We start from the raw sequence: 9,555 nt of genomic DNA on the forward strand, positions 1-9,555 counted from the left end.
CACAGCTGCTAATATCAGGAGTTAAAGCTAATGAAGTGAAAATACTAAATACAGTTCGGAGCTGTGCCACTTGTGGCTTTATTAGCTCCTTTAGAAAAATACTTTATATCACCTAATAGCTGTGCAGTATTTGGTGAAGAGCTTTACAGCAGCTAAATACGGTAATTTCACCCTCAGCATGAAGTGAAGTTTTTCAGTAGAACAAACCAAAAGTACTGCTGTAAGAGAAATGTTTGTCTGAATTGAAGTACTTAGGGGAGCTATTATGAATCTGGGTGAAGGGACAGCCTCTAGTTAAAAACTGTCTACTGCTGACAGTGCATCTCTGCCGGTCCAGAACGGCTGAGAGAACTGGCAACTTTGGAGTGTGGCATCATCCTGGGAAGGTTACAGTCCTCTAGTAACAACTATCACAATTCTATTACAACAACACTCACTAAATCCCAGTGCTTTATAACAAAGTTGACTATAAACTCTAAACTTTAGAAATGATGTACGTACTTCCTGTCTAGTTAAGAGAATCTTTCTAATAGAGATAGTGACAATAATTAAGAGTAAGAAATAGAAAAAGATGAAAATAAGATATGTGAGTTTGTAAAAATTCTCTTGTTAGATCTCTGTGTTAAGAAATCTTTAGGTATTTGCTAAGTTAAATATATGCTAATGGTAGCCCTATATAAGTTTGTAAAATTGATCTATAGAGTTCCTTTAAGAATATAAGCTTGCAAGAAGTATCTAAGTTAGTCTTAAGACATGTAGTAATAAGCTTGTAAGAAGTAAAGATACTAGTTGTAAATGTAAGTTTAAATAAGAAATAAGAAGTATATAAGTAATAAGAAATATATTTGCTAAAGTAGTTCTATAGTTCCCTTAAAGAGTATAAATAAGTAGATGTTAATGTTATATGTGAATTTGTAAAAAAGTGTAAATGTTAAATGTGAATCTATTCCTAATGTATATGGTGAAAGAACCCAAGACACAGAAGGTTAGTGTCCCAGTAGACTGCAAAGTAGGCAGTCTGAATGGTTTCAAAACCTCCAGAAGCCGCTAAGAATCTAAGAATGGCGGACGCCAGAACCAGCACAAGGCATCCGTAGCTGAGATCCATAGAAAATCGATGCAACACAGAAAAACCTGAGCTAACATCAAAAACGGTGCGGTTTAGAATACTACTGTACCTAAAAAGGTCTCTGGCTTGAGGAAAAAAGTTGCAGAGACACTTGTTTGAACTAAAATTGTTAACTGCAAAAAGTTTTGGTTGTAAAACGTCTCTTCATATTTGGAAGTGAAAGCCTGATACCAGAAATTATTTCTTGTTTGAACTTTTTGAACTTAAAATGAGATTAAACTACAGAAAGATTTTGGTTATGGATTTCTTCATATTTGGAAGGCCAGTACCAGAATTTATCATTTGAATTCTAGGACTTAATGAACTGAACAATAGATTTCATTGCAATGGGACAATTTTGAGTTTACTTACAGTAATGACCTAGAAACTGTTTTCTGGAACTGGTTTTGTGTTATAAATAGAACTGCTTAAACAGAAAAGTTTGGGTTTTCTAACTAGCCTTGGGACTTCGTTTAAAAAATTATAAAGAAAAGGAGGAGTTATGAGATTGAATTATGTTTGCAGAAACCTATTGATATTAATGCACTCTGGATTTGTGGAGTTAAGGAAATATTTAAGTTTGATGTGAATACATTGAAGTTTTTCCTATGTTCTGTTAGCAAGAAAATTCAAATGATTGAGTTAAAGTTGTAAGACAGAGAAAATTGTTAACTATATATAGCACCATATATGCTAACTCAATGGTTCTGTTAAGAGTTTGCTTTGAGTTGTAAGATTGAGAGAATTGTGACTATGTATAGCAATATTTATGTTAACCTGTTAATGGCAATGATGAAGCTAAGGGATTCTTTAAGTTTGTAGTCGCCTTAAGAGTTTTTGGTTTAGAAAGGGCTTGAGGCAGCTAAGACTGCTGTAGTCACCTTGGACCTAATTCAAAAGAGAAATGCCATCTTTATCATCCTCTACTCCCATACTGTGAGGTGTAACAGCTTGGAGATTGCTGTAAGCCATTAATAGTTATTTTTTTATATATTAAGAAAGGGGGACCTGTGGGAGCCTGTTCTCGGGTTCCTCATGGCTTTACCCAGCAGGTCCGCATAGAGGATGATTAGACCACGGGCCTGAGTGCAGGTGTCTGGGATGGTCTGCACTTGACTGTGCTGGGGGAGGAGGTCCTTTGCTCCACCCCTTGGTGTCTCTGTAAAAACCCTGGGGCAGAGACAGTCGGGGCCCATTGGAAAAGGTTCCAGGCCCTCTCAAGGCTATCCTTTATTTTCTATCTGTTTATCTCTGCAAGATTCTCTGCAATAAATTCTTCTATCTAATATTTCCTGCTGCTCACACTCAAGAAAACTCTGGGGAACTGTGGGGGTGGTGGGTAAATGCCCCACAGACAATGATAGGCCTGAGCTAATGGCCATGCAGTTTAAGTAATATAAGTGTCTGTGTGTTTATTTTGTGAGTGGGCTGAGGGACTGCCGGGGTTTGGCGGGACCTGGAGAGAAAACTCTAGCTACACTGCGGAGGCAACCAGGAGATCCTCTCCTCCGGAACCTCAAAGCTCTGGAAAGATCTCAGAATACTACCACAGTCCAGGAGTTTTTCAGGCCCTTCCTAGATGAGGCTTTTAAGATGGGGGTAGATATTTGTAACCATCTTAGTTACATTCGGTGATGTATTTCTGTGCAGGGTAAACAGCTGGACAGAAGGAGGTGTCATTGTTGTCCTAGAGATAGAATCTATGTAGTAAGAACTTGACATAGTTGGATCCTTCGGGAGCAACAAGCACATTCAAAGACCTTCCACTTCAAAATTGTGGCAGATAAATGGGCAAGAAAAGAATCCCAGGTCCTTCATGCCATTCTGCACTCACAGCCTGTCCTCATTGAGACTGGAATCAGCACAACGGAGGGACTGGCTGTGTTCCTCATCACAGTCCTTCACACCACATAGATAGCCAGCAACTTTCTAGGCAGTTACCCAATCTAAGAAAAGTTCTGGCACGACAATTAGGGTGTTTGGCCATCCCATCACCAGAGTAGGTCAGTTCGGGCTGTATCTCGACCATTGCCAGCAGTCTGTTGTGGGGGTATCTTTGTGGATTTCTGTGGGCCTCTCTAGCACTTTGCTTCTTCCTATTCTCATGTGGTCTTCATTTACCATGGTCTCTTATTCCTTGTTCTCTCTCTCTGTTGTTGATCCAGCTGGGATCTCCCGCTCCCCCAAGCTCTCTTTCCTTCAACCCTCGCCCTTCATTACCCCCACTCATGTCCAGGCTGTTCATGTAGATCTCTTCCATTTCTCAGTCATTGGGTGATCCCCGTGTCTTTCTTGGGGTCCTGTTTTCCAGGTAGCCTCCCTGGTGATGTGAGTAGCAGTCCAGTCATCCTTGTTCCACATCTAGAAACCTCATCCAACTACTGAGGGATCTGGATGCAGAGATCCATGGCTAGGCCCCGGGTGGATCTCTGGGAGTCCAATTAGCGAGAATGAGGAGGGTTTATATGATCGAGAATTGTTGAGACCAAGGTTGGATAAAGCACAGGGACAAATACAAATTAAAAAAAAAGAAAAAGAAAAGCTCTGGCCTTGAGTCAGGCAAAGCTGGGTCATCTAACAGCTCCATTTGTGAATGGGAGATCCAAAAACTCTCCCTTTTATATGTTACTGGGCTTGATTCACTAGTTGTTATATTCTTTTTTTTTTTTTTTTTTTTGAGACAAGGTTTCTCTGTGTAGCTTTGCGCCTTTCCTGGAGTTCACTCTGTAGACCAGGCTGGCCTTGAACTCACAGAGATCCACCTGCCTCTGCCTCCCAAGTGCTGGGATTAAAGGCGTGCGCCACCACCGCCTGGCTAATTGTTGGATTCTTACCACACTGCTCATGAGGGATACTTTTCTATAATTTCTAAATATATAATCTTTTACAATGATTTAGTACTGTGTCCTATGTTCTTGCCTCATGAATGAATTAGGAGTCCTTTTCTGCTCTAGTTTTTTACTATTAGGTGAGATGAGATCTGTGATTTTTGTTCCTTAAATATTGGCTAGAATTCATCCATGAAATTATCTGTACCTACATATTCACTTTTTAAGGGAAAGTTTTCTTTTTACATTAAACCCCCTCTCTGTATGTACCATGTGTATGTATATGTATACATACATGTGCATGGATACATGTTTACATGTGACTCCATGGATATCAGAGGACAACTTCAGTGTCACTCTTCCTTGCTTGAAACAGGGTCTCATTATTGTTTTTCTGCTGTATAAACACTGCAATGTTTGTTACATTGGTAAATTGTCATGAGGTGTTTTAACTTGTTGAAAGTGGACTGGGGGAGCTGGCTGCCTCAATAGAGCTGCCCCAGCACATTTCATCTGGATTTTTGTAAGCCCTATTTTGGTGATATTTTTGTATGCTTTCTCAATTAGGCTATTCCAGTCACTCCTCTGGATATTGTGGGTACCAGATTTGACGATGTTCTGCTATGTCTTCTGCTTCTTTCTATCTGCTGCTATCTATTTATTCTTTTAATTTCTCTTGTTATATACTTAATAAACACATCTATTAAAAACTGAAAGTATGCTAATCACAGATCATTCTCCAGACCACAGAAGATAACCAGGTTAACTAGTCCACAAGCTTCTAGAAATTCTCCAGCTTTCCATCTTCCCCTAGACATGCTGGGATTACATATGTTCATGCTACTGGGTAGGCTTTTATGTAAGTACTGAGTCATAAACTCAGGTCTCACACTTGGGTAATATATTAGTCAGGGTTCTCTAGAGGAACAGAACTTACAGAATGAATCTGCATATATATATATATATATATATATATATATATATATATATATATATATATATATATATATATATATATATATATATATGAGATTTATTAGAATGGCTTATAGGCTGTGGTCCAGCTACTCCAACAATGGCTGTCTACCAATAGAGGGTCCAAGAATCCACTAGTTGCTCAGTCCATAAGGCTGGATGTCTCAGATGATCTTCAGTATATGCTGGAATCCTAAAGAAGCAGGCTCCAATGACAGTGAAGGAATGGAAGTGCTAGCAATATGAGGGCATGTAGGCAAAGAGCAAAAGCTTCCTTCTTTCCTGTCCTTTATATAGGCTGCCAGCAGGTATGGCCCAGATTAAAGGTGGATCTTCCCACCTCAAAGATATGGATTAGAAGTGGGTCTTCCCACTCAAAATGATTTAATTAAGAAAAAAATCCCTCACAGGTGAATCAAGCCACTTGGGTTTTAGTTAATTCCAGATGTAGTTATTGTGGAATATTATTTTAAGATAGGTTAAATTTGTTTATGCTGTGGAACATTTGTTTAATGATGCAAAGATGTGTTGCATTCTTTTATGTTGCATTTGTTTAACTCTGTGAAGCTGTATTATTTTGCCTGTCTAAAACACCTGACTATTTAATAAAGAGCTGAACGGCCAATAGCAAGGCAGGAGAAAGGATAGGTGGGGCTGGCAGGCAGAGAGAATAAACAGAAGGAGAAATCTGGGAGGAAGAAAGAAGTAGCCAGAGAAGGAGGAAGACTCCAGGGGCCAGCCACCCAGCTACACAGCAAGCCATGGAGTAAGAAGTAAAGAAAGGTATACAGGATAAAGATAAAAGCCCGGGGACAAAAGGTAGACGGGTTAATTTAAGAAAAGCTGGCAAGAAACAAGCCAAGCTAAGGCCAGGCATTTATAAGTAATAATAAGACTCCATGTGATTTATCTGGGAGCTGGGTGGTAGGCCCCCAAAGAGCCAAAAGAGTAAAAAAAAACAACCAACAACATGTAGTCAAGTTGACAACCAAGAATAGCCATCACAAGCAGTAAGTGCTTTTACCCATTGAGCCACTCCCCAGACTCTTTAGAAAAGTTTTCTGATAGAAAATCAAGTTTGTTTACAAACTATAGAACTATTCATGTTTTATTTTGTTATGCTGCTGGTTTGGAAAATTGCCTTGTGTCAATTTTATCTAACTTAAATGATTGGTGTGAAGCTGCTCATTACGTACCCTCATTATTCTCTAATACCTACATGATCTGTGGCAATACCCTTTTTATTCCTGATACTAATGATTAAATATATCATATTTTTCTTAATTAACATTCCAAGGGTTATAAACCTCACTACTTTTTAAAACATGTATGATTTACTCATTTTCTCCCGAGTTTGTCTTCTGTTTCATTGATTTCTGATCTTGTCTAGAATACCTCCTTCCTTCTACTTATTTTGCATTTACTTTGCTATTTTTCTTTTTTCTTTTTGCTAGTCTTGGTAATGAGACTCAATAACTGAAAAAAGAGAACTATAAATCAGTATAGTTAATGAACATATACATAAAACATTCTAAAGAGCATTTTAGGAATGTGACTTTAAAAATGTCAAAGGATAGAATGTCATAACCAGATGTGGTGGTATTGTGTTCCCCAAAATATTGTGCACTCTAATAAACTTATCTGGGATCAGAGAACAGAAAAGCCACTAGATACTTAGGATAGGCAGTGGTAGCACACGCCTTTAATCCTAGCATTCCAGAGGCAGAAATCCATCTGTTCAAGGATACAGCCTAGCTTGGTGACTCATGCCTTTAATCCCAGAAAGTGAGCCTTTAATCCCAGGGAGTGATGGTAGAAAGCAAAAAGGTATATAATGCGTAAGAACCAGAAACTAGAAGCATTTGGCTGGTTAAGCTTTTAGGTTTTGAGCAGCACAGTTCAGCTGAGAGCCATTCAGATATGAGGACACAGAGGCTTCCAGTCTGAGGAAACAAGATCAGCTGAGAAGTTGGCCAGGTGAGGTTAGCTGTGGCTTGTTCTGTCTCTCTGATCTTTCAGTTCACCCCAATACCTGGCTCAGGTTTGATTTTATTAATAAGAACTTTTAAGATTCCTGCTACAACCAGAGTTGCTCAAGGAAATACAAGTCAAAATGTAATTCAATATATTAACAAATGAAGAAGGAAGAAGGAAGATAATTAACTCAGTGGTTGTACCATAAGCATTTGGAAAAACTCCAACATTCACTGCAGATTTTTTAAAAGAATTATTTTAAATTCCCAGAACAAGTTGACAATTTTCTTAGCCTGACAATGGATATCTGTGGCAAATCTATAAGTCTTGTCATGCTTAAGAGTGGAAAGTGAGTGCTTTCTTTCTAAAATCAGGGCCAAGAAATGAATGTCTACTCTCACAACTTCTGCTCAACATTTTACTGGAGATGATATCAATAAAAATTAGCAAGAAACAAACATCTCTGACCCATGTAGCCCCTCTTGAAAGTCTCATTGATTGATTTTTTTGAACCAGGGTCTCACTGTGTAGCTCTGGCTGTCCTGGAACTTACTCTGTAAACTAGGCTGTCCTCAGACTCACAGAGATCCTCCTGCCTCTGCCTCCCTAGTGCTGGGATTAAAGGTGTGCATCACCACTGCCTGGCTTGAAGGTCTCATTTCTTAATATGATCAGATTGACAATTCCTAGACTTTGAAGGCATAGATTTAAACCATAACACCCAGCCTCAATTATTTTATTGTAGAAGTACAACAGACTAAGAATATCATCAAATTGTTGAGTGGAAGCCACCAAACAGGAAGCAATATACAATTCTAGGAAATACAAACAACTTTGGGAATAGTAAGCAAATCATTGGCTATCTGGGCATAGGAGAGGAGGAAAAGAGATTACCAGGATCTGATGAACTTTCAAGGTAATAGATATGCTATTGCCTTCATTTTGTGGAAGACTTCATAGTTGCTTGTGTATTTATGAAACCTTATCAAAATTTAATTACCACAGTTTAAATATGCAATTTATTGCATATCAAATTCCAGCACATGTGGTTTTATTTTTAAAAACACATAAGAAAAAGACAACTGTGAAGAGTTGGGCAAATAATTTGAGCAGACACATTAGAAAAGAAGGTACAGAAATGAGCACTTCAAACACAAAACATATTTAATGTAATTAGTCATCAAGGAAATGATCCCAGAAATCACTTCACACCCACTTGAATGGATAAAAATAAAAGTTGGCAACATAAATGTTGATGAGGATGAGAAAGAAAGTGAACTCTCACATATTTCTTGTAGGAGTCTCAATTACATATCCACTTTGAAAAACGTTCTGGCAGTTGCTAATAACACATACAACTACCCTATGACATGGCAAATTCCCCTCCCAGGTTTTTACTCAAGAAAAATGAAAGCATATGTTCACACAAAAACATACAAAACTATTCATATAGTGAATAACAACCCAAACTGGAAACAGCCCACATCATAAAGTGGTGAATGAATCAACTAACCGTACAATGAAATGTGACTCAGCAATGAAAGGAAAGGGAACATATTTCAATAATATAGAGGAATCTCAAAGTATCATAGTAAAGGAAAGAATCCAGACATAAGATAGTATAAAATAGTATATACTATCTGATTCCGTTCTCATGCAATAGTAATTACTCAAATAGGCTGTCTATGGTGAAAAAAAATAGAATAATGGCTTCCCCTGTGGAATCTTGCTATAAATGGGCCAGAATAGGATGCATGGGAAATTTCCAAACACCTCATAAAGGTTTATATATAGATAGGGGTTTAAGAAAGGTATTTGTCAAAACTTAGCATCTAGATCTGTACATTTCACTCAATGTAAATTTTGCCTCCAAAAGATAAAAGGATAGTACATAAATATTTACCTCTAGTTATTGTTACACTTGCTGAGGTACTTAGTGTTAAAGTGTATTAATTGCACCTTATTTTGAAATATGTCAGTAAAATAAAGACAAACATAGAATCTAGCAAATACAACTTAATGCTGTTGTAGAGGATTAAGGATTGGTACATAGGCACCAGCTTTCTAGTGCTCAGTATGTTGCAAATTTTTCATAATAAAATGTAGAGATAAAATAAGAAAAATGGTATCTAACCAACAAAATTGTTACAGGAATAGAAAGGGGGAACTAGAGAGATGGCTCAGAGGTTAAGAACACTGGTTGCTCTTCCAGAGGACCAGGGTTCAATTCCCAGCAACCACATGGCAGTTCACAACTGTCTGTAACTCCAGTTCCAGGAGATGTGATGCTCTTTTCTGGCTTCATGGGCACCAGGCATGCATGTAGTACACATACATGCATGCAAGCAAATCAGTCATACACAAAATAAAAATAAATATTAAAAGAAGAATAGAATGTAGGTTGTATTCATTACAATGAGTTAAATGCTTATGAATAAAATGAAAGAGGAAAAAGGTAGAACACATCCCCCAGAACCCACTCAGTGCCATGCTTCTAGAGCCTCTTTTCCTGTCCTCCTGGCACTCCAGGGCTCCATTTGTGTGTTCCTGTGTATGCACACGCATGTGCATGTATATGTGCCTGTGGAGGTCAAAGGAGAACAGCAAGTGTCATTCCTTGGTTTTTAAGTATGGTCTCTCACGGGCCTGGAACTCGCCAAATAGGCTAGA

The sequence above is a fragment of the Peromyscus californicus genome, unplaced genomic scaffold (genome assembly GCF_007827085.1).
Source record: "Peromyscus californicus insignis strain IS unplaced genomic scaffold, ASM782708v3 Scaffold_10__1_contigs__length_136768540, whole genome shotgun sequence".
NCBI lineage: Eukaryota > Metazoa > Chordata > Mammalia > Rodentia > Cricetidae > Peromyscus > Peromyscus californicus.